This window comes from Cygnus atratus, chromosome 6, assembly GCF_013377495.2.
Source record: "Cygnus atratus isolate AKBS03 ecotype Queensland, Australia chromosome 6, CAtr_DNAZoo_HiC_assembly, whole genome shotgun sequence".
Lineage (NCBI taxonomy): Eukaryota > Metazoa > Chordata > Aves > Anseriformes > Anatidae > Cygnus > Cygnus atratus.
The window spans coordinates 5087314-5113901 of NC_066367.1; the positions used below are offsets into that span (position 1 = coordinate 5087314).

The 26588-nt window shown below is 41.0% G+C and overlaps 1 protein-coding gene across 5 annotated transcripts in view; it reads left to right on the plus strand.

The window, feature by feature from the left end:
• Positions 1-26588, plus strand: part of TFPI (tissue factor pathway inhibitor) — a 213076-nt gene that overhangs the window by 128439 nt on the left and 58049 nt on the right. For 3 of the 5 annotated variants that reach the window (XM_050711583.1, XM_050711585.1, XM_050711582.1), the window contains exons 2-3: positions 4730-4866; positions 21769-21877. The gene's annotated coding sequence lies outside the window, so the exon portion shown is untranslated. Of the gene's footprint in view, positions 1-4316; positions 4476-4729; positions 4867-21768; positions 21878-25805; positions 25947-26588 lie in introns of those variants that run through there. The other 2 variants (XM_035569280.2, XM_035569296.2) reach the window with 2 other exon arrangements.

The window sequence follows — 26588 nt, forward strand, 5'->3', positions numbered from 1 at the left end:
AAAGTGTGGTAGTGCTTGACTTCACTATTTTTTTTATCCGTTTATCACCGTGAGATGTCTTGTTTCTAATGGAAATGGAAAACCTGTTATGTTCCAGCTAAAAATGCCAGAGGCTAACATACAAAACTTTGTTGTTTCTAATGTCATTTAGAGATTCACTATATAGATCTCCAGATACCCACCAGTTCTTAAGAAGAAGAAGTGAACATTTTAAGAATATGGGAACCAAACCCACAATTGGAGAAAATAAAGTGTTAGCAACTCCCTTGCTTCTGCAGAGGTGATTACTAGTCTTTTCTGCATTTCTTTGTACACTAATAAGTGTGTAAAAACACAGGAAAATTGCCCTCAAACTGAACAAGAGGTGTACATTATCTGTAGAAACAGATTGGTAACATCATTTTCAGTAAACAGTAGATTAGTGTGAAATTACTTACTTTAGCCATGGCTAATTGAGCTGCTGTAGTGGCACTCTTGTCTCTGTCAAAGTCAGCGATTCTTTGAGGTCTCACAAATACGTCCAGGAAAAGGGAGTGAGCACACAATGAATAAGATTATCTAAAGAAAATAAATGAATATGATGTTAGGGCTCAGATGTATAATTTGCATGGACAAGAATAATATAGATTTTGAGGGGTCTACAGACTGTATAATATTTAATACTGGGACTAACAGGAACTGATAAAATTTGTCATGCTCTTCGGAGTCTGATTTACGGAAGTAACATGACTGAGAGCTATAGTTTTATGTGAAATTCAGGCTTCATGAAGACTGCCATAATATACTTCATTCACATCTCTATAATAAGATTGTAAACAAATACTAGTTATGAATGTATTCTCTGTGGGGAAAATTTGTATGGAATCCATGAGGGGAGGATTACTGGTTATTGCTAGAGTTGAAAGAGAGTAGTAAGTACATAAAATAAATTAAGAATCCATTTTTCTTCTGTGTTACTGCCACAACACTTGCTTGAATTTTTTTTTATTATTATTATTTTTTTTCTGAATAGTATGATTGTTGCCATCAAGATATTTGTCTTACTGCTTATGGAGTGCTTTCAGTTCCTCATCTGCAGGGACAGCTGCAGGGTCCCCAGGACGGTACATTGTCTTCTGAGCAGGGGCAAGGCTGGGAGCAGAGGTCTAGGACTCAGCATGCTTTTTAGGTGTGGGGCACGATGATGCAAGAAGTAACAACAGAAGGAACTTCCATCCTCATAGAGTCTGTCTTCTTCCCCACTCACTAAAGCAGCCAAAACCAAGGCAGAAAGAGGGGACAACCCTGTCCCTGTCTTACAAGGCTGTCCACACAGCTCCATCCTTCAAAGTACCCCTTTCCCCTCTGACAGCTACCACCCCGACACTCCACCAACTCCAAATGCCAGCTGACAGCCCTGGCACTTGGGTGTGTAGCTACATTTACATTTCACGACTTCCCCAGGGAATCCACTGCAGGGAACACCTCCTCCCAGCCACCCCAAAACACCCCAGGCATCCCTTTGCTGAACCCACCAGCCACCCTCTGCTGGGAGAATCTGCCTGGCCACCTTGATGGAAGGCTTCAGAATCTGGGGCATCACTGAAGCTGGCACTCTGGGCACATTGTACCGGGCAGGAAAGGCTTCAGCCCTGTTTACAGGGGGCTTGCTCTACACTGGCTCAGCAGCATCATGCCAGGAACTCCTGGGCACAGGCTGTTTTCCAAATTACAGGGCAGCCCTGCTTCCAAAGGGCAGAAAAGGCTCTTTTGCCCTGATGCAAGTGGTATACTGCAAGACACCTCACTTCTTAATGGGGTGCTTACCCTAGCCATATGCAAGCAGGCAGGAAGTGGCAGCGTAAAGGGCCCTGCCCTCCTTATAGGGCAGGCAACAGTTCTCCATTGAGGACAAAGTGATGCTCACCCTTCTTAAAGGGTTGTGATTCTCCTCAGGTAAGGAAAGGAGCAACAAAACAAAGGGCCACAAACAGGCCAAGACCCCAGCCCTCATTATAGAGTGGGTCACCCAGCTCCAAGGCAGGCTGGCCAACAGCAGGGCCAGCCATGCTCTTATGTGACCTGGGCTTGGTTACAGGCAGGTCCCTGTGCACAGAGTGCCATTCTCTTTTCTTCTTTTTGCTCTGTTTTTTATAAAATTTTCTTTCTGTCTCAGCCCCATATTTTTTTCTTGCGCTGTAAGGCTATGAAATAAAAAAAAATAAAAATAAAAAAAGGTCAGGAGCTTAAGGCTTACTTTCTCAAATTTAAGAACTATAGCTTTTGTAAGTATAATCCAAAACTCTTGTTCCCACTTGGACCAAAAATTCTGTTCAGATTGTTTCCTTGATGATACATTTCTTTTTCTAAACTGTTTCAAACAATGAGGTCCTTTGAGTCAGCTCTAATATATTTTACTTAGAACGTATGGTTAGAACTAGCAGTAGTAGTCAACGAAGCTGCTTCAACATTTCTTACTGAAATCTTCATCCTTTCTTCTGCTTTTCACACCTACCTATTTACGGCCTGCCCCCCCCCCCCCCCCATATCTTCTTTCCTCTTTCCACCAAAGTTTTTCATTCCCTTTTTGCACCTACTCTTGCCTTTCTGCCTTTAAGGGCTACCTGTTCCCTATTACCTGTTCAACCAGAGGATTCCTTAGATTTCTCATAAAATTTTTACCAGTGAATCAGTTTGTCTACTGTATATCAGTAACGCACCAGCTGTCACCCAAATGCTTCTGCAATCCTCAGATAAGTCAGTATTTCCTGCCTAAACACAGAGAAACTACCTCAGTTATTTCTGCTCAGAACATTCTGCTCTCTGCACAGTGTTACCTCAGGGATTCCCTACCAAACTCCTCTGCTTTCCCTGCTGAGGAAACTCAGGGTTTCCTTCCCAAAGCCTTCTGCTTTTCCTTCCAGAAATGGGTTCATACAGTCAGCTGTATCCTCCACATTCAGTGGCTTTGTCAGTTTTCTATCGTGCAAAGAACTGTTTTGTTTTCCCAAACAGAAAATATTTTTATTTGTGGAATTTTTTTTAAGGAAGTCAAAACTCTTATTCAGAACCAGGAACCAAAGAATTTTATCTCATTTTCAGGCTGGGCAAGAGGACGTAGGGTGAAAGCTGGAAAGGGAGTGGACAAAACACGTGTCTCCCTTATCTCAAAAATTTTGGAGATCATTCTGAATTGGAATGAGAAAGGAAGAATCGAGCCCAGGCAGTGATGAAAATCTGAGAAATGCAATGTCCTCAACAGAGTCTAAATATTTAGTTCAAGAACTGGCTGAAACTCATTCAGCTGAACTGTATTTAACTGCCTCCTCCACTGGACTGCTTCTCAGCAGAGCTGGCCTGTAACAGATAGCAATGGCAGTGTGCTTTGAAGATTAGAAACAATCATAACACACTCTGAGAATACCACCTATGTATTGGAGCCAAACTGACTGCAACTATTAAATTAATGATATGTTATTAAAGCTCTGAGATACGTATGAAATCCAATCATCAGAGTACTTGTATAATTACCACTTATTCATCAGACTTTTGAGTGCTGCAGTCTGCCATGCAAAATGGTGTCATCTGAAATGTGTTTGCAAGAACCAGCTTGTCCTTGTGGCACAATCAGGATCACACTGCCGTGTGGATTGCTATGTTGACATTCACATCAGGTGAAATAATTGTGACTCTGGAAAACTCAGAGAACTCAGAAGAAAAGAGAAAAATTGGACAAACCAAACTGAGCTAAACGAAGTACAGACTAGCTGCATTTTTCTGGATGTTCTGAGATACATCGGCTTGACAGAGGTTTCAAAACATCTAGCAGTCTTCTTGTGTCATTTTAAACCATGATTCTTTGAAAAAATGATCATTAATCCTGTCAGAAAAGGATCTTTATCTCACCTTTGCGCATTATTTCATCCTTTCGTCCAGCCTACATCTAAGCTGGAGTTGATGTTTCTGTGAACGGGGAGGTTTTGCCCCTTGAGCTGTGGCCATTTCCCTGCCCCCTCGGGGAGAGACACTCCCAGCCTTTGGGGGAAGGTTGGCCATCAGCAGCCCCCTTGCTCTCAGACCGCACGGCCACGTCTAGTGTAACTAACACTTGCTGCTTTCGTCACGTCGGTCACGATAGCTTTTTGCTGACCTTCGCTTCAGTACAAGCTTCGTGGCTTTGCCTGCACTGCGCCGGGTCCCTCGGAGGGGACTCGCCGTGCTGAGGGAGGCGGGCTGGGGCGTCGCCGTTAGGCACCGGCACGGGGGGGTGGCGAGGAGGCTGAGAGCGCTGCCCCTTCGTGCCCGAAAGGACTCCGTACGGTCTGTACGGTAACGGGAGAGCGACCGTTGGTCCCTGCGCGCGGCGGGCGGCTGTAAGACGAGGCGGGCGCCCCCCGCCACCCCGCTCTGTGAGGGGCCGTTCCAACGGGCGCCCTCGTGGCCCGCCTGGGTGCGAGTAGCTTCTGAGAGACTTTGGGAGACGCCGCATTTAGCTTGTGAGGAGAACGTTTGTTCTGTGGTGTTCGTTTTCGATTTTTTTTTTTTTTTTTTTTGTCTAGCTTAAAAAACTCTGTTTGTTTTCAGCTTGGTAGCCTTCCCTTCTGGTTAACGTTGTGTTGTTGGAGGAGTGAGCAATTTACCAGTAGCACAGGCATATTGTCAAGCTTTTACTGTGTGGGCCAAAAAAATGAGCATTACACTTATATATTTAAAGATATTTAAATGCATTGTTTTTACTATTCCCTTATAGATTAACACCAGAGGCGCAGTCCTTCCCATCACCCAACACACGCAGGTGGAGCAGCGTTGGTCTGAAATGCTGGAGCAGTCATGCCTGGTGGGCAGGTGGAAACAGCAGAAGCTGTGCATGCTGTGCTTGGCTTTCAGGTCAGGTTGGCACAGAAATGGGATCTTCCTGAAAAATGGGAAATACAAGGGCAAATTTAGTGCTTTTCACAATGGCAGACTTTTTGTTTTCTGTGTTCAATGGCTTAACTAAACTGATAAGGCTAGCAAGTAAACAAGTTTCTAAGTAATTCAGAGATGTAGTTTAAGCTGTTTTCTCACAGGAAACCAGAATTCTATAACACTGGGAAAAAGTAGTGAATGAACTGATTACAGAAACAAAGTATCTAATACTTCGTACATCTTTTAAGCTATTAAGAAAAGCGCTAAAGGTGGTGCGAAAGGGGATGATTTCATTAGTGGGTGTAAGCAGTAGCTGCAGTACTAAAAAGTGCTCTTTAATATTCCTATTTGAATGTATGTACAGCGGAAGAGATAAAGAATGGCAAAGGTCAAACAGCTCTGCTCTGTACCCTTCTCACAGTATGTTGCGAATAAATTTGACTAGCAGCATCTGTTTGGCATGTATGTAAACTGCCAAATAAATTCCTTGAAGATGAGGAAAAAATGCTTCAGCTTCCACCGGCTCTGCTTTGAGCATGTAAACACCTTTATAGATTTAATGAATTAGTGGGGGAAAAGGATTTAAAAAAAACCAAAACAATAGTAATAAAAATGAATATTGAAACAGTTTTAAATACACTGTCAGGAGTACTTTTGGAGTATAAATTAACTTCTGCATTGGTGAGCACAGTGCTACAATAGTCAGACCTCAGTCTGGGTTAATGGCAAATGAGAGAAGGGGTGAAAAATTGAGTTATATCATCAGCTACAACTTAATACTTTACCTTATAAAACAGTTTTTCCTTCTCTAGCTTCGTAAGACTAGATGTGAAAGGTAAGTACGTGAAACAAAACTGTGTATGGATATGGTTCGTTGTTAGAATGAATTAGTAGACCCAGAGGACTCACTAGTTCCAAGACAGGTAGTAAAACTGTCTGTGGAATGTTGGCAACTGTAATAAGGCTCAAGATTATCTTCTGTGGCAATAGTGGGTCCAAAGGCAGTACAAAATACCCCTCTCTTCCAGGCTAGCCTGTGAAAGTGACAGTGTCTAAACTTTTTCTTGTGTCTTGTAGTTACTTATGATCAAAAGACATTTAAAAAAAAAAACAAAGATGGAAAAACTGCCACAAGCTTTCTCCAAATGGTATGATTGGATTAGATAATGACGCTTAACAGATTTCCAGTGGATTCTGCTGGACAGTGTTATTTAAAGGATAAAGGTTGCATAGTAGCTGTTCCTTTGTCTTTCCCTACCTCTACAGGAAGGGAACAGACATCAGAAACAATAGGTATCTCTTCTTCCACTATTTTTTTTTTAATTAAAAAGACAAACAAAAAAACACATACCAATAAGTAAGTATTGGCCTATTGCTTCTGACGAACAACGGCTCTATGGACTGACCGCTTTTTTCCCTCTCTCTTTATGGAGTTGTCTTAAATTTTGACTAAAGCTTTGCAAGTTTAGGTATCACGGCTTGTTTTCTCTAAAATGGTTTCAGACTCCAAACTTTATTCTGAGACTAACATGTTAGGTAGAATAAAATTCTCACAACATATACCTGAATTAATAAATTCAATTTTTACACTTGGTAAAATAATTCTGTATTGAACAGAATAATTCTGTACTGAACCATGTTGGTTCTGTGGTTGGTAGAAAAGTTAAACTTTGTAGAGGATGGATTTTTTTCAAGTCTTCAGTCTTGAAAATTAGGCATTACTTTTCTTATAGTTTCTTTGGTTTTCCATAACTTAAGTAGTAAGACTGTTACTGCAAAATACGTCTGTCACATGTATCCCTTTACACATGCTATGAATAATACCATCAATCAATCTGAAATTTGAAAAAATAAAATAAAGCATGCCATTAAACCTTATGGAGCACCACCCCACCATCAGAGGCAACCTACATACCTTCCTACAGAGAACTGCAGTTACTTCGAAGTAACTTCCAGTTAATTACATAAGTGGCTATTTATATGAACACCTGGTAAGGTAGTATATTAGCAGAGAGCAACCAGCAGCACTTAGTGCTTTTCAACTAGCGGGTATTTCAACAAATTACTGGCAGAACTCTAGAGGATCAGTGACTACTCACTGAGTTTAGCAGACAAAAAGGGTTAGGGTGGGCATTAAGTAGATTGCTGTCAGCTTTGCAATCAGTGAATTGTTAACTTTTGTCTTTGCATTGCTGTAGGAAGCCATGTTTATGCTTGTTTTCAACTGCAATTAGCTGTATAAAGCAAGTATTTTCTTCAGCGCCTTTCAAAAGTTTTTATAGTGGTAGATGAGGATTTGCAAGGTTGAGAATTAAGTGTTAACCACAGACAATGAAAGAACTGAAATGTGCTATGAAATAGGGAAACTGAAGAAGTTGCTGTTGCGGTGGAGCCAAAGTCACCAAAAGGCAAGAGTCCATTCTCTCCTTCTCCTTCCTTTCCTTGCACATCCATATGGATACATAATCACCTCTCCTTTCCTTGAACAAACTTGTGGATTCCTTTGCTGAGCATTAGTGAATTGAGTGAGAAGGCCAAAGAAGCAGCTGAGCTGGTGTGACAGAAAGATGTGATGGCTGGGAACAAAAGAAGAAAGGTAGGGGGCAGGCAGAGAGCAGGTCATTCATCTTCTGGAGACAGAGGGCATTTAGACTGAAACATGCATCTTAGCTGTGAAATGTGACATTCCCTAAAAAAAAATATATATATATAAAAATATATATATATATTTAATAATAATAGTAATAAAAACTGTCAGGGAGCAGAAAAAGCAGGTTGTTTCATCAGAGAGGTTGTTTCAGGCAGGCAGGAGCAGTCCCACTGGGTACAAAGGGTACAGTCCCACAGTATGAGTGAGGCAAGGACAGAGGTCCTGGGGATGGCACCCAGGGGTGGTTAAGGATCCATATACACAGGCAAGTTTGTCATGATAAGGCAGGTCTGAGATCAACCTGGGGAGTGAGCAAGACAGGGTTGGGATTAGGTCTAGAGAGAGTAACCAGGGTCAGACACAGCCCAGGGATCACAAGACAAGTTCCGCAATGATGGGGTGGATTTTAGGTCAAGGCAAGTCAGTCTGTCGGCCAGGGTCTGGAGCAATGGCTTGACACAGGCATGGCTGTAACACTGCTGCAGTGCTGGTTTCCCAGCACCAATGTCTAGTTGGTCCTAAGAAGCTTTGAAACCGTGTCAACAGAGCTGTGATCTTGATTTTGTTTTTCACCATGTGAGATAGGCAAGAGCCGAAGGCTAGATTCGGACCGATAGCATACATATATGCATATACTGTATAGCATACAGTAGGAATAAATTTTTTTTTTTCAATTCTCTTCAGTGCCAAGCAGCTTCAGGGGACATTGAAAAAGAAGGTAGTGAATGAAGTATTGTATCTGAGCTGTCTTGCAGTGAGAACTTGACAAATTAGAACACTAGTTCTTCTATAATTGGAAAATCAGTGGGAGATTAGATAAATTTCCACTTCAGAGCTGATGACTCAAATCTGGTTGTAGTTATTTTCTTGTTTCTCCTTAACTGCTCAGATGAATAGCTATATATTCTCCAGATGTTTTCTCCCCCCCCCTATACATAGAAAAATGCAAAAAAGGGACTCCCCGTCAAAGATAAGTAGGACACACAGAATGGGCCGAATGAGGAGTAGTCAGTCATATGAGGAGTGATATTTGAAAGGGGAGTCAAGTCAGAAAAAGGATGATTTATAGACAGTTAAGTAAGACAGTTATGAGGTTAACTTAGCTTCCTCTGGGTCTCTGAAAATGTGTTTTTGAACCCTGGGAGATACATAGCTCTGGCAGATTACTGGAAACACACTAATGTGTGGTGTTTGTCTTGGCCACTTAAATAGTTCATGAAACCAAATAGGCTTTTTTGTAGATATTATACTAAAACAGGGCCAGTTTTTGCATTAGACTTAAGGCATATTTGGAACATGTAGCTGTCAGTTTAGAGTTGTCTTATATGTCAAAATGATAAAACGCGTTATTGAACCACATTTCCAACCTGTATAAATAAACATTGGTTTTCATTAATTTCTGTCCTAATAAAGGAGCCAGACACCTTTATGCTGAAGTTGCTGACATTTTCATACAGCTGTCTTATGGATAGCCAAACTTGCCTTTTTTTCTACACTGTTAAAATATGCTATTTAAATATACCTAAAATTACAGGGAGAAAAGGTGGGAATATGAGAAATATGACCTAAATTCAGGTTGATGCAAGTAGAGATAAAGCTGCACAAACTACAGTAATATTTCCTAGCTCTTGAGGGGTTCTCACCATTCAATTGCAAAATTGCTGCATTCTACAGCTCTCCAAAAACTGTACATATCGAGTTCTATACCCTATGCAAGTAGTGTATAACAATACCGACCACTGTGTGGGTAATGTATTAAACCTCTAAAATGAGAAACCTGGAAAGTTACTGAACATAAAATGAAATGGTCATTATGAAGCTTTTAGTTTATGTGAAATAGATACACAGAAATTCAATAAATGCAAATACTTCTTTTATGGAAATGCTTAATATGTGTGTGCAAAATTTCTCATCTTGTAGATGAGATTTATGTGAACAAATGGTAAGTCATTCACTGGAATATTTCTCCCATGTCAGTCATAGTAATATTCCAAATTGTAGAGCTTTTGAGTCATTGAGGCTTGGAATTGACTTTTAGGTTTTGGTTTTGTTCTGATTTTAGTGAAAATATTCAGTTGTGAGCTTTATATATAAAATAGGTCATTACGAATGTCTACTGTTCTGATGCATCGCTGTCTGCATGTGGAATGATAGATCCATTCCACAGCGTACATTAGTAATGCTTGTGTACAACCTGAGTTTAAGTCCTGTCCCAAGAACTTCAGTTAATCAAAATGTTGCCAAATAATGCTTCTCTATTTAATCTAATGATACATTTGCGGTACCTTTGACACTCCCTGTATAATCAAACTAATAGAGGCATAATTAAGAACAATTATATACGTTAACTAACACGCGTCTGATTAGTGCTACCTACTCTGTGTTGTTAGAACAATAGTGTACTTAGAACTGTTTTTGCTACAAGGAAGTCCATGTTTTTGCAGCTTTAAGCTGTCTAAGTTTTAGGCTTGCCTCTGGCTTTATAGAAGTTTGTCTAGGTATAATCAGTTGTTAGTCAGCTTTACCTCTTTTCTCTTGTTTTTCCTCAAGCACTTGTCTCAGCTGCTACCAATCTGTAATCTTTTTGCCATTGAAATGTGACACCAGGTTCAGGGAAACATTAGGGAATGCATTTGTGTAGGGAAAAAGGAACAAGTTATCATTAGTTTATATTACCTTTAAGCCTTGCATCTCATGCTGTGGATATGCTAAAAAAGCCAATGAAGGAACTTGCTCTGTATGTGCATGGGAAGAAATTCCACAATAGGATTCTTGCAGTTCATTTAATGTGAGGAAACTCCATTCTCAGGGGAAGAAGTGAATATTCAGCATTCCCTCTAATACAAAATGATTTATAAAGAGAAGTGGGTGAATATAACTGATAATTTGCCAAAGGATGTGGCTGAGTTGTTCATCCTGTGCAGGTTTTCTACTTATGTGCAGTACAATGACCTTTCCAAATTTAATAATACTCGCTTACTTTTTTATTTGAAAATTAGGCCTGGAGTTTGTCCCCTCATGTTTGTAGCAAGAGGCTGCATTAGCTCTGAAACCATGGCCTGGTCTCTCTGGAATTCCAATTTCATTTTAAACCTGTCTTAATATGCTATCTGTCCTGGTTTCAGGTAGGACAGAGTTAATTTTCCTCCTAGTAGCTGGCAGGGTGTTATGTTTTGGATTAGGATGAGAAGAGCGCTAATAACATGCTGATGTTTTAATTGTTGTAGAGCAATGCTTACACCAAGCCAAGGACTTTTCAGCTTCTCGCTCTGTCCTGCTAGCGAGCAGGCTGGGGGTGCAGCAGGAGCTGGGAGGGGACAGACCCAGGACAGCTGACCCAAACTGGCCAAAGGGGTATTCCATACCATCTGACGTCATGCTGAACAATATATAGGGGTGGCTAGCCGGGGTGGGGGGCCGGCTGCTCGGGGATAGGCTGGGCATCGGTCAACGGGTGGTGAGCAATTGCATTGTGCATCACTTATTTTGTACACATTATTACTATTATTATTATTATTATTGTTTTTCCTGTCTTAATAAACTGTCGTTATCTCAACTCACAGGCTTCACTTTCCCGTTTCTCTCCCCCATCCCGGAGAGGGAGGGGGGAGGGTGAGCGAATGGCTGCGTGGTGTTTGGCTGCCAGCCGGGCTAAACCACAACAGTCAATTTGGCGCCCAACGTGGGGCACGAAGGGTTGAGATATCGACAGATTTGACCTGAGTGTGTTAAGCTAAAATTGGTATAAGTATTCGACCTGCTTAATAGTTGCTAGTCACAATGTTGATTGCTTTCATCTCAGGTCTGCTGTACCTGTTTCCCAAATTGAGTTTTATAGCAAGTTACTTTCTGTATGTGCTCCCTGTCGTGCTGTTTATCCTTTCCGGGCCCTGGTTCAAGATTGTTATGGTACTGTGTGGTGTAACGATGGCTTATGAAATGATGAGATATCTGGTCATGACTCTAACCTGGTATTTGTACTCAGCACTGTCGTCGACTCTATACTTCGGAAACCATATCTCAGAAACTATTAGCAATTACACCTATTGCCTTTTTTCATCAGGGAGCCAATCTCTGGAGGGGACAGGGGAAGATATTTTCTCCTACCTGTTCACTCTCCCTTCCTCCTTCACCACCCTCTTATCCCCCGAGCTAGTTACGGTAGCTCTCCAAGATGTTGAATATCCTTGGGATACTCAGACCAGCATGTTCTTGTTGTTATGTCTCCTGAATGCGCTTCAGGTTTTGTTTAAGGTTAAACAACTACTTAGGAATCTCATCCGGAGATCTGTCTTGAGGCGGGATAGTTGCGAGTGGCAGGGAGTGTGGGAGGATATGGGCAGGTTTCTAGGGCAGTGGGCACCTCCAGTGTTTTGGACGTTCACCCCTGAACAACTGCAAAATCCTAAAAAACTGGTAGAATGCTTGAAAAAAAGGTGTCATGACTCCGGCAGTTCCGAAGTGACACAAATCACTGTGGCGTGCTGGGGTCTGGCCTGTGCCTATCGAGCTGCAATTGATGCTACTATCAACCTAGTGACAGCTCCCGCAGCCGTTCCAGCTCCAGCTCCCGCAGCTGTTCCAGCTCCAGCTCCCGCAGCCGTCCCGGTTCCGGCTCCCGCAGCCGTTCCAGCTCCAGCTCCCGCAGCCGTTCCAGCTCCCGCAGCCGTTCCAGCTCCCGCAGCCGTTCCAGCTCCCGCAGCCGTTCCAGCTCCCGCAGCCGTTCCAGCTCCCGCAGCCGTTCCAGCTCCCACAGCCGTTCCAGCTCCAGCTCCCGCAGCCGTCCCGGCACCCACAGCCGTTCCAGCTCCCGCAGCCGTTCCCACTCCTGTGGCTGGGTCAGAGAAACGAACTGTAGCAGTGCAAGTTGCCCCTGCAGAGGGTACTCCAACCCCTGTGGCAGACCCTGTGGCTGGGTCGGAGAAACGAACTGTAGCAGTGCAAGTTGCCCCTGCAGAGGGTATTCCAACCCCTGTGGCAGACTCTGTGGCTGGGTCGGAGAGGCGAGCTGTAGCAGTGCAAGTTGCCCCTGTAGAAAAGGTGAAAAAATGGCATAGAGACTCAGGTCGTTTAGAACGCAGAAAGTCTTCTGCTAAGTCTGGGCGTGGAGAAGACGAGGCTGGGCCATCAAGTGTGCAGGAGGATGAAGATAAGGATGAGGATGTCAGACAATCAACAGTAACTACCCGAACCCTATACCAGCGTGAGCTACGAGATGTGCGAAAAGATTTTGGTCGTTGTATAGGTGAACAGCTTGTCACCTGGCTGCTCCGGTGCTGGGACACTGGAGCCAATGGTGTGGAATTAGAGGGCAGGGAAGCCAAGCGGTTGGGATCCCTTGCTAGAGATGCAAGCATTGACAAAGCAATTGGAGATGGAACACGATCTCCCAGCCTCTGGAGGCGTCTCCTGTTAGCTGTGAAGGGAAGGTATCCCTACAAGGAAGAACTTGTATGTCTACCAGGCAAGTGGACCACCATGGAGAAGGGAATCCAGTACCTGAGGGAATTAGCCGTACGGGAAGTAATTTATAAGGACCTAGACGACGCACAAACATCCACAGATCCAGATGAAGTCCAGTGTACTCGACCCATATGGCGGAAGTTTGTACAGAATGCACCATCATCATGGGCCAGCACATTGGCAATACTAACCTGGAAAGACGGTGAAGATCCCACAGTGGGTGACATGGCTAAACAACTCCGGCAGTACGAAGGAAATCTCTCCTCTTCCCTACAGGCCTGCGTCTCGGCTGTGGAGAAACTCTCTGAAGAGTTCCACCAACTTAAAGAGAATTTATCTTCCCCCCCACCTGAACAAACCAGTGGCCACCAACTAAAAGAGAATACTTTGGAGAAACTTTTTGAAGAGGTCCACCAACTTAAAGAGAATTTATATTCCCCCCCACCTGAACGAACCAGTGGCCACCAACTAAAAGAGAATACTTTGGAGAAACTTTTTGAAGAGGTCCACCAACTTAAAGAGAGTGTATTTTCTTCCCCACCTGTACGAACCAGCGTCTCGGCTATTAGGGGTAAACGCGCATCCGTGCAAAGAAGACAATATGGTGGGTACACACCCCGCGCCACCCTGTGGTTTTACCTACGTGACCATGGAGAGGACATGAGAAAATGGGATGGAAAATCTACTTAGACCCTAGAGGCACGGGTACGTGAGTTGCAAAAGAAAACAATCGGGAGAAAGGGGTTCTCTGACTGTGTGGATTCGATGGCCTGGCACGTCTGACGCACAGAAGTATAAGGCTTTAGTAGACACCGGTGCACAATGTACTCTAATGCCATCAAGCTGTAAAGGGCCAGAGCCCATCTGTATTTATGGCGTGACAGGGGGATCCCAGCAGTTAACTGTATTGGAGGCTGAAGTGAGTCTAACTGGAAATGAGTGGCAAAAGCACCGTATTGTGACTGGCCTGGATGCTCCGTGCATCCTTGGCATAGACTATCTTAGAAGAGGATATTTCAAGGACCCAAAAGGGTTCCGCTGGGCTTTTGGCATAGCTGCCTTAGAGACAGAGGACATTAAACAGTTGTCTACCTTGCCCGGTCTCTCAGAGGACCCTTCTGTTGTGGGGTTGCTGAGGGTTGAAGAACAGCAAGTGCCAATCGCTACCACAACTGTGCACCGGCGGCAATATCGCACCAACCGAGACTCCCTGATTCCCATCCATGAGCTAATTTGTCAACTGGAGAGCCAAGGAGTGATCAGCAAGACCCATTCACCTTTTAATAGTCCCATATGGCCAGTGCGAAAGTCTAATGGTGAGTGGAGACTAACAGTGGACTATCGTGGCCTGAACGAAGTCACACCACCACTGAGTGCTGCAGTGCCGGACATGCTAGAACTCCAGTATGAACTGGAATCAAAGGCAGCCAAGTGCCACAATTGATATTGCTAATGCATTTTTCTCCATCCCTCTAGCAGCAGAGTGCAGGCCACAGTTTGCTTTCACTTGGAGGGGAGTCCAATATACTTGGAATCGGCTGCCCCAGGGGTGGAAACATAGCCCTACCATTTGCCATGGACTGATCCAGTCTGCGCTGGAGCAGGGGGAGGCTCCTGAACACCTGCAGTACATCGATGACATCATTGTGTGGGGTGACACGGCAGAGGAAGTTTTCGAGAAAGGGAAGAAAATAGTCCAAATCCTTCTGAAGGCCAGTTTTGCCATAAAACAAAATAAAGTCAAAGGACCTGCACGAGAGATCCAGTTTTTAGGAATAAAATGGCAAGATGGACGTCGTCAAATCCCAATGGATGTGATCAACAAAATAACAGCTATGTCTCCACCAACTAGCAAAAAGGAAACACAAACTTTCCTAGGTGTCGTGGGGTTTTGGAGAATGCATATTCCAAATTACAGTCTGATTGTAAACCCGCTCTACCAAGTAACTCGTAAGAAGAATGCTTTTGAATGGGGCCCTGAGCAACGACAAGCCTTTGAACAAATTAAGCAGGAAATAGTTCATGCAGTAGCCCTTGGGCCAGTCCGAACAGGACCAGACGTAAAGAATGTGCTCTACACCGCAGCCGGGGAGAATGGTCCCACCTGGAGCCTCTGGCAGAAAGAACCTGGGGAAACTCGAGGTCGACCCCTGGGGTTTTGGAGTCGGGGATACAGAGGATCTGAGGCCCGCTATACTCCAACCGAAAAGGAGATATTGGCAGCATATGAGGGAGTTCGATCTGCTTCGGAAGTGATCGGTACTGAAGCGCAGCTCCTCCTGGCACCCCGACTGCCGGTACTGGGTTGGATGTTCAAAGGAAGGGTCCCCTCTACACATCATGCAACTGATGCTACATGGAGCAAGTGGGTTGCACTGATTACTCAGCGGGCTCGAATAGGAAACCCCAGTCGCCCAGGAATCCTGGAAGTGATTATGGACTGGCCAGAAGGCAAGTACTTTGGGATATCAGCAGAGGAGGAGGTGGTCCGTGCTGAAGAAGCCCCACTGTACAACAAGCTACCAGAAAATGAGAAGAAATACGCCCTGTTCACTGATGGGTCCTGTCGTATGGTGGGAAAGCATCGGAGATGGAAAGCTGCTGTATGGAGTCCTACACGATGAGTTGCAGAAGCTGCTGAGGGAGAAGGTGAATCGAGTCAGTTTGCAGAAGTGAAAGCCGTTCAGCTGGCCTTAGATATTGCTGAACGAGAAAAGTGGCCAGTTCTCTATCTCTACACTGATTCATGGATGGTAGCAAATGCCCAGTGCTACCTAAGTAAGTAGTGCTAAGCTTAGTGCTAAGCTAAAAGTGCTTAGAAAAAATCGTTATCTCAACTCACAGGCTTCACTTTCCCGTTTCTCTCCCCCATCCCGGAGAGGGAGGGGGGAGGGTGAGCGAACGGCTGTGTGGTGTTTGGCTGCCAGCCGGGCTAAACCACAACACTATCTTACTACATTTTCATCATGTTACATTCTATTTAAACTTTCATGCTAGATGTAAGGAGGAGATTAACATCTAGGATTTGGTGGTGGAGCGGAAAAAGAAACCATGGTTTATTTTTATGTCAAAAGGACTTGCTGAGTGAAAGAGTGGTATATACCCTGGAGAAAAACTCCAGTGCAAAGTCATCCTTTTTGTATGAGTTCTACTCTTTTCTGCAAGTAACTAAATTTATCAATTGAAGGAAAGCTTAAAAAAAAATCCTCTTCTTTTAAGAAACACAAATATCAGTCATTATTTCTTTCTCTTCTTAACTGAGTGCTAAATGTAGTTTTTTGCATTTCTTGCCCTGGGTTTTTGATGCATTGGTGGAAGGTAAATCTGCGGCTTGTGGTTTGTTGCAGGAGGAGGTGAAGGCAGCTTGGTGTTCTGAATGCTTTGACTTTGGCTCTGTGCCTACTTTTCAAATGTGAGGATTCAAGGACCCAGGGGTCCCTTCCTCTTTGTGTCTTATGTTGTATTTTCATGATACATGTAAAACCTTGTTCATGAGTATGCACATAGTATATATGCATATAATAAATCCACCAACATTATAAGCATTTTATTATTTACAAATTCTTGCTAACAAACTCTTCCCTACTTAAATTAACAAAATTCCTAGCGCTATTAATAAAAGGTGTTTATTTTCTTCCTCTAACTTGTTTTCTTGTTGCATAGAGCTTGGAAATTATGTGTAAAGTGTTAGCATTACAGGAAATGGCTCAAACTATGACTTTTACCGTGAAGTATGTTCATAACTGCAAACACTTCAGAATTGCTTTCTATAAATAATCAGTGGTGTGGAAATATGTGTTTTTTTTCTTTTTTTTTTTTTTTTCTTTGAAAGCAGAAAGTAAGGACTCATCTGCTGTTGATTATCGTGCTACCACATGTTAATTATGCCTGGCAAAAGGTTTTGTTGTTTTCCATTATATGTTTGCAGAGAAGCTAGTTAGTCCTGCTTCTTTTCAGTGAACTGGGCTGATGTCCCAGAGAGCTATTTTTAGTTACTGCATTGCCATAGTTTATACCAAATGGTGAAATTTATAATTATCAGGATGAAATGTGCAACCTGAAAAGGAAGTTCTTGGGGAAACATGTTTGTGTTCAGTTCGTTCTGTACTTATGCCATATTCATGACAGCTAGGTTTTTCAGTTTATTTATTCATTTGTTTATTTTGTTATTGAGCTCTTACAACAATTAAAAAATAAGCTGATATTTTGCACCTTAAGTTGTGGAAACAGGGCTATAAGACATGGCCATGTAAGAAAATTAACTGTAGTAAGTGCCTGAGAAGAACACCAAAACTGAACTTGAATTTGAATTCTGATTCAGCTGTATGTCACTGAAGCAGATCTCCTTAACCAGTAGGGCATCTGTCTTCCTGGGTAGCTTTGTTACAGATTTATTTTGTGATTGTTACTTCTTAAAGTTACAATTGTATTTCAGCACCACCTATAGGTATTGAAAGGAAATATATTAAAATCTGTGGCCAGGATTAACAAATAGATCCCATATTTATGGAAAATGAAACTATTTTTGATGAACCTACAGCTACTGCTACAAATAGATATTTTCAGTTTTCATTTGTAAGTCACATAAACTGTTATAGTACTGTGTTTTAGTGAGCAAATATTTAGCATGAAATCGTACCACCAGAGAGCATGACAGAAATGTTTAATGAGATGGAATTTTCAAAAATAGAGTAATTTTTGCAAGTTTTTCCCCTTTCTATGTAACCAGAGGGCTGGGAGGCAAATAGAAGATATTCCACAGTGGAAACATTTTTCTCTTTTCATAGGTGTATATTATATAGTTTTGGAAGCATGTTTTTGATTATTAAAAACACAATTGCTTATGCAAATGTGGCTGATAGTTCAAAGTACCTAGTACACTTTTGGGCCAGTCTCATGTTTACATTGGGTGGTTCCTATGTTGGCATTTGGCAAGAGCAGTGCAATAATTGCTGTTTTAACTGATTAACATCTGAGAACTAAGGTTGCTTAGGACTTCAAGAGAATGTCTATTCAAAGAACCCATGAATTTGGTACTTTTTGAGAAACTACATACTAGTATGTTAGTGCTTAGAAATTTTTATTTTAAGATTTTATGCATTGCCTGGAATTTTTATATAGTTGAATCAAGTTTTGATTTACTGTTTTTTAATCATATGTCAAAATGATATTTTGGGTAAGCCATACAAAATGCATACCAAAGCCTTAAAATACATTACTAGATCTGAGGTAAAAACAATTCAACTGAATATTGGGCTTTCTAGCTTGTGTTTGTGAATGAAAAATTATTATTGACCAGATTTTTCTACAGATCTGAACAGAGAATACAGCCATCAACTTGTCATCCCTTATTCTGTTCTGCAAGTTCATTGTCTGCTTAACAACACACAAAGAATTGAGCAAATTATGAATTGAGCAAATTACTTTTTTTTTTTTCCCCTCTGGACAGATATTATTAGTAGCAAAGGTCACTCAATATGGGGAAAAAATAAATAAATAAAAATAAAACACCTGAAAACAAATCAAGAAAAGACCTTCTAGTCTGCATATTGCACTTCTTATCAAACTGCTTTGAAGAGAAAGTCACTATCTTATGTTCCTAATTTAATGGCATGCATGTTTGTTATTGTGCTTAAAATGAAAACAAAGAACATTTAGAAGTGGACCAGTGCTGTTGGACAGTTCATTACATGGAATGTGAATGTGGAAAGTAAAAGAACAGGTTGCTGACATACTCAAAACTGGAGAGTCCTACTGTCTTAAGGTGAACTTTTGTTTCTCAACTATTTCAATTATGAGCCTACTACTGTACTTGAAGCAAATATAAGAGATCTGTTATAACAAACTAAAATTGGAGTCTTCCTCAAGACCTTGTGTTGTCTCCTCTATAAGACTTGTACTGCACATGGGGGAAAATCCAAGTGTTCAGTACGTTTTTCCATAGTTGTCCAAATGCTGTTTACAGTTGGCCATAGGCTGATATTTAATTCTTGGTAAAAATTTTAGTAATTGTATCTCTTTCCAAAGTTTTCATTTCTTCATTGATTAACCTGTCTGAAGCATAGCTCTTAATTTAAACCAAAGATTTCAACTGTAATTTGTATTTTGGTCTCATGAGAGACAAATAGCAATAAAAAGCTATTTAATAATTCCTTTCTCCACCTCATCATGTCCATCATGTGCATGACATAGTACAGACTGGATGAAGGGACAGGAAAGCATTGGGAATATTTCATTCCTTTCTAATACGATCATGTGTCACTGGGTGCTCTCTGAAAGGCAAGTAACAAATTGATACATCTCATCTGGCTTTTCTGAGTCTATGCTTCTGGCATTTGTAGTTACTGCTCTAGTCTAGGATTGGAAGAGTTGAAAGGGCAGCTTGCTGTAACCTTTAAACAAGACATGAGCTACAGCTGGTGAGGCTTAAGTGCTCTGAATCTTTAGAAAGTGCAGCTAAGTGGATTTGACTTAACCTTGGTTCATACTGCACACCTTGTACTTGGCTAGGTAATGCATGAAGGAGTACTGCAAAGTTGTTTTTTCTTACTAGCATGGTATATTATTCCCATGCTGCAGGAGCATGCTTTTGTTCTAATTCTGTGTGGACAATATGGAAAAACATAACAGACTAGCTGCGGTACCACTTGATTCAAGCAATAATTTAGAATTACTTCTTTCATCATCTGCAATACTTCCACGTATTCTGTTATTCCTTGCTGAATATCTGTGTTGACAAGTATTGATCAAAAGTAATTTTTTTTAATCAACTATATAATAAGAATGGTGTACCTTAAGAAAATGAAAAGAGAATTTCATTTCTTTTCCTCTCATTTCTTTAAGATAATAATCAATATATAAATTGAATATGGGAATGAGTTCAAAAGGAAAAAGATTTTTGTGTGTGTTTTTTGTTGTTTTTGTTGTTTGTTCTTAACTTAGCTACTGAGTAAGCTTTCACCTTATGGAAATTGCTTTGTATTCAGAAAAATACATGAGGCTTCCAGGCGTGGGCAATACATTACCCTTTTTCACTCACAAAAATACCATGTGACAAGTTGTGTGTCTTAAATGACTGAGCCAGTTAAGCAGACTAGTGCTTAACTCAAGATAGTAAGTATTGTAACTCAAGTGAAACAGACACCATATTTCTGAATGGAATCCTGTCATACTACCATTTCGAAAAATTGTGAGGATGAATAGGGAAAAAGGAAGAAGTATTCCAGGTGATGTCTATTGGTCATTGGTTGTATATCATGTATATCATATATTCCATGATCTAGTTATTACCTGACTTTGTGAACACAGAGTCACTTTTACTTACTCTCACTCAGGCAGGACACAAGGGCAATAAATGAAATTAAACAAGGGATCTGTGCCTCAAAGAACGCATCAGAAGGATATATTCATTCTAGTTAGATAGGAGAGGAGTAATCAAGTGCATGAGGAAATCACATTGAATGAGAGCAATTTAGAGAAGGTTGCTAGAGGATTTTTACTTACTGTTTCATGTTGGAGAAGAATGCAAATACAACCTCAGAGATAAAAGGAGGGCAAAAAAAACTGATTTGAAAGTAAGACGAGGTTAAGAGAAATGCTTGGTTTTTGTCTCAAAGAAAAATAATATAATGCCCACAATCCATTCAGTGTCAAATGAAGATAGTGCATGCAACTCTGGCACTTCAGGCAGAAATACTTTTGAGAAGGCATCATTCTTTTTTTGTTTGTTTTTGTTTGTTTTTTTTTCATTTGCCTACATGTGTATATATATCAGAAACGGGAGGCCTGTAGCCCACCTGGCTATAAGCATGATTAGCTTTAGTGGCACGATTAGCTTTAGGAATATCCTGTATGTTATCTTCTCCAGTAGGAGAAGCTTGGACCACATAAAAGCTGTGATAAGGGAAGAGATATAAAAAGTTGTTATGCAGATATAGGAGGCAGTGTCAGAAACTGCTGAACTTGAGCTGAAACGTAGGAAATAGATGCTGTGAGTCCTCAGGTTGCTTAAAGCAGCTCCATTCCACATTCACCTGAACCCACTTGCATTTGTGACACAACAGATAACCATGCCAGACAGGGCTTGAAGGAGACAGGGCTTTCCTGTTCTTCAATATCTGTAGTAACTCCTATTCTTGCCCATTCTGAGGCTCTTAAATTTGTCTTTTCTTATCCTAACCTTAGTCCAAAGCAGACAGGACTTCTTGTTGCAAAATGATTCTTAGTTCTTTAGAGATCTGCACTGGCCCTGAGCTTCTGTTTCAGTTCATTTAGCAATCGCAGTCTTTTCTTTGCTATTATTCATCTCATGTATCTTTCTGTCATGCATAAGGTACTCTGTGATAGTTTCTTGTAACAGAAGCCAGTCTTTTGCCACAAGATGGCTCAGCAGGTATTGGTCTTGCTAGCCCTATTTGCTTTGACCATTGCTATTCTTCCCATCTCTATAGTTATACCTGCACTGCTCCATTTCCATTCTCCAGTAAATTCACTCAGAAGGCTGCTTGATTGTCACTAAACATAATGTTAAAGGAAGATAAAGCTTTAAGTATTCAACTCTCTTGTTATATCTTCATACACCAAGTATGATATATACCAGAGAGCAATAATTTTCTACTTCTGACAACAAATGTATTCCTTTGAAATAATGAAGTGTTTATTTGAAAGAAAGAATTTTCTATTTTGTGTTATGTAGGGAGCAACACTTTACAGACACTTGCTGAATTAGTGAGCTGTTTCCTACTTCATGATTTTTATTTTTTTTACAGGATTTCAGAAGTTCTTACTGCTGTGGCAGGTGAAACCCCAGACCTCTCATGTTGATGCTGATACTATGTTTTGAAGATAGAATAAATGGATGAAATGTCAAGCAGACTAGTAAGTGGAGCATTTGCCTGAGACCATTTTCTCCCTTTATTTAAGGACCCAATTGCTAAGATACTGGCACTTCTGGCATCTGTCTTTACTTTCTGGCTTTCTGCATAGATTTGGTTATTGCATTCTATTGGTATATTGCCAAGAAAAGGTTAAGTATTAATAGTCTGACATTTCTGACTGAAAACTGTTTCTTGGTAGATAACATCCATTTCTAAAACATATCCATGTTTAAAGAATGTTTTCCTTACCATATCCATATCTGGTGATGATTTAGGTAGTCATTAATCTGTATGTAGTACATGATTTAGTAGTCTTGCAGGGAGAGAACTTAAGGTTAAAGAGAGAGAACTTTTTTCCAAGAACAACATTAATAACGCTATGGTACAGAGCAACTGTATAGAGCTTTTATCTTTCTCTTTCACATTGTTTCTAAGTTTTTTTAAGAGCTTTATTTCCTTTTTGTGTTTTCTTGAACTGTATGAGTACTGAGGTATACTGTAATGTCTGAAGTAAGAATAAGAATGTTTACAAAACATAGCATCAGTATCTTCTAATATAGTAATCTTATAACTTAAGATTTGTACTGAGAAATCTATAACCACTATGACTTTGTAATTACTATAGTCGTTTTTTTTCTGTGGTTCTGTGGAATCTGCATCCAACTGAAACTTGCAAAAGGCATTAATCTGTTTTTCTCTTCACTTTCAACAATTGCTTTGTAAAATTACTCTTTAATGTTTTATTCCAATCCAGGTAAAATGCCTGTCAAAAAGGTAGTAGTGAGTCTGTTTTATTGTGCATGATGTCAGCTGCATCACCCAGTTAATAACAGAGAACAATTCACTCCATCACAGAACTAGCTAAACAACTGTTCTTTAGACATTATTTGGGACTAGACTGAACAGTATTAGTCCTAAATACCTGGTTGAGGCTGTAGTGTTACTTGAGCAGTTGACTTCTGAGGGATTTTTACTTTAGCAAAAGTAGAAAATGCAGAAGAAAATCCTAGCTACGTTTTTTTTTTTTTGTTGGTTGGTTAGTTGGTTGGGGTTTTTTTGTTTGTTTGTTTGTTTTTTTAGGTAGCACATTTACCTGGCTCTCCCTTCTATTTCTGGTAGAAAATTTTGAAAAATGATTCCGTTTCTGATAGTACTAATAGTAGCAGTCACAATATTCCTGGTAACTTACATTATTAGCTAGACATTGGCTGGGGAGGAAATGAACAAAAAATGATCAGACATGAAATAGAATTTGTGCTGTAATAACAATCAAAATTATGTTGTCATCTGCAAAGGACTTTGTCCATCTAGAATAGGTGGAGAAGTTTCTTTTAGCTGACTTCATAGCATAGCTACCTTTTTGGGAACCAACAGTAGTGCATTCTTTGGAAAAATAAGATTAACGTGATGAGGAGAATCACAGAATCATCTAGGTTGGAAGAGACCTCCAAGATCACTTAGTCCAACCTCTGACCTAACACTAATAAGTCCTCCACTAAACCATATCACTAAGGGCTACATCTAAACGTCTTTTAAAGACCTCCAGGGATGGTGACTCAACCACTTCCCTGGGCAGCCCATTCCAATGCCTAACAACCCTTTCAGTAAAGAAGTTCTTCCGAATATCCAACCTAAACCTCCCCTGGCGCAACTGTAGCCCATTCCCCCTCATCCTGTCACCAGGCATGTGGCAGAACAGACCAACCCCCACCTCGCTACAGCCTCCTTTAAGGTACCTGTAGAGTGCGATAAGGTCGCCCCTGAGCCTTCTCTTCTCCAGGCTGAACAATCCCAGCTCCCTCAGCCTCTCCTCATAAGACTTGTTCTCCAGACCCCTCACCAGCTTTGTTGCCCTTCTCTGGACTCTCTCGAGCACCTCCATGTCCTTCTTGTAGTGAGGGACCCAAAACTGAACACAGTACTCAAGGTGCGGCCTCACCAGAGCCGAGTACAGGGGGACAATCACTTCCCTAGCCCTGCTGGCCACACTGTTTCTTATACAAGCCAGGATGCTGTTGGCCTTCTTGGCCACCTGAGCACACTGCTGGCTCATATTCAGCCGACTGTCAACCAGTACTCCCAGGTCCTTCTCTGCCAGGCAGCTTTCTAACCGCTCATCTCCCAGCCTGTAGCTCTGCTTGGGGTTGTTGCGCCCCAGGTGCAGGACCCGGCACTTGGCCTTGTTGAACTTCATACAGTTGGCCTTGGCCCATCGGTCAACCACAAGATGTATTTGTTAAAGTACATTGGACATTCTTCATGATCTCAAGTTCTTAAATCAAGATTAGATGTGTATCTTAAATATCATATGGCCAGTAACTGAATTTAGTGAAAAGATTAAAAAAAAGCTGTAGTCAGAATTACAGAAAAGGTCAAATTAGATGGTCAACATGGATTCTTTGGCATCTATTAGTGAATGAAGCAAGCCTGCACATTTCTCCTTGGGGAACTGAAGAGAACATAAAGTTTATAATGCATGGTTCAATTGCAAAGCAGAGGAAATATTCTCTTCAGAATTTAGTCATGTCAGGGGTTTTGGGCAAACAACAGAAGAATACATAAAGCCTTTTAACAGTGGGAGGGCATAGTAGACACCTTGGCTTATAGCCCAGATCTGAGGCTTCATATATGAAAGCTGTACTTTAATGGGGTTTGAGAATTCAGTCTTTTTTCAGATGTGGGTTGAGCAATCCTATTAGCTTCCTTGGTGCACAGCCAGTGTTTCAGTTCTATCACGCAGGAACTGATGGGATTGACGATTGGGCAGATTGCTCTTGGTAGAGACATCTGCTTATGACTACAGGGGCCTTGCCCATCAGCAAGGATAATTCACACAATTCTGTGATGTTTTCACCTCTATTTTGATCATTTTCTTTAACCACGATAGTGATGACAGACATTACAGTATTATTACATACCTCTCTACATAACTGCTGGATAGCAAATTAAGTGACCTCATCAATGACAGCATTGTTTTAGTAAAAACAATGGCAGTGAAAGTGTGAGATTATCACACTGAGGTTATTCATAAAAAAAAAAAAAAAAAGAGAGAATAAAAAAAAGGAATAAAACTCCAGGGGGGATTTTTTTCTACTGCCTCCTCATTTTTCATGAGGACAGTTGCTGTTGGCATTTTCTGTGTATTGATGTCATCTATTTGCTTTAAATAACTTTGGGACTTCTGCAGCTTTTTACAGTTTGAATAGCAACTTGGTCTGGTGTTCTGAGTTTTTCACTTTACTGCTGATGCTGGTGAATTGTGAAAAGAGCTTTTGTGAGTAATTCAAGCTTATCATTTTGCTCTGGAGTTAATTTCAAAGTCCAGTGACACTGCAGGTAAATTCTGAAGTTAGCAGTGTGAATTGCATTTTAATAAGAAAACCACATGCCAATCTGAAATGCAGGTGAAAAGTCTGCAAGCTGAAAATTTTCAGCAGTGCTATATGAAATAATAAGACATTTTACCCAATAAGTTCATTCTGTGGATGTAAGCTGGAAGAAATTCTTTGTTTTTACCATGCTTTTTGTTTCCTAAAGAAGCACCTTTATTCCAGTTCCAAATATTCTAGGCTTGTTATTTATTATGTTATTCATAAGTTTTATGAACATCACATTTGCTCAAGTTTTTGTGTGCTAATTCCGTGACTTTTTGGTGGATTACTGAAATGTAAAAATATGCTTAACTCCCCTCAAAAATAATCTGACTATTAACCCAGTGTTTCCTTACCCCAACGGTTTCAATTTTACTTTTCAGTCTATGGTTAAATGATACTGTTGCTCTCTGTCATTGCATCTGGTGAAGTGTCGGTGTTGCTTTCTGATAAACTGTAGTTAAACTGGTTAAACGTACTATGTTATTAGCTATTCTGAAATTTTCTTATGAGGATCTGGATTTCCATTGGCACTAATTCAACCATAGGATATGTTTTTCTAGTGTATTGCCAGCTTTAAGAGAAATTTTGGGGAAGATAAACTGTAACAGACGTTCGCCATCTCTTCATCTTTAACGGATAATAAAAAGAAGAAAAAAGGAATCATTCCTCCCAGTCAAATGCTATAGTCAACAATAGGTAATTGTTAAAACTGTAAAAAGGATTATATCTTTCAATATAAACAAAATGCATGCCAGGTGATATGAGGAAGCATCTCTGCAGAACTTCATGCTTTGTAGTACATGTAGTCGTAGTGCATGTTCTTCCAGCATCATATAACGAGATCATTTATTTTGAGAGATATTTTACTTCTGTGCTATTGTTGTTGTATTTCACTTTATTTGTTGGATAAAAGGGTCTGTTGTGTTATTTGAGCTTCTGTCAGAAAAATGCAGGTTTAGAAATGTATTGAAGAGAGTGGAGAAAGGAAGAAACACAAAAGTAGGTAAGCAGACAAATTATTTCCTGAAATTTAAAGGAAGAATTAGCAGCTATTGCTTTTTTAGGGGATGAGTGCCAATGTCTGACAGAGCTGACATTCCGGCTGAGGGCACATGGCAATGGGGCAGCTAAATGGTCACTCCAGCACCAAGAATAAAAAAGACAATTATTCACCAGCGAGATGATGACACTTTTTAAACTGAAACCAGAAGTATTCCTTTTCATTAAACTCTGGTACCTATTCAGAGCAGATGCTTCTGTGGGTGGAGAAGGAGAGGTCCCACTGGGGAGCCTCTGTAGGATCTGACCTAAGTTATAAACCCTGTACTGTAGTCCAGG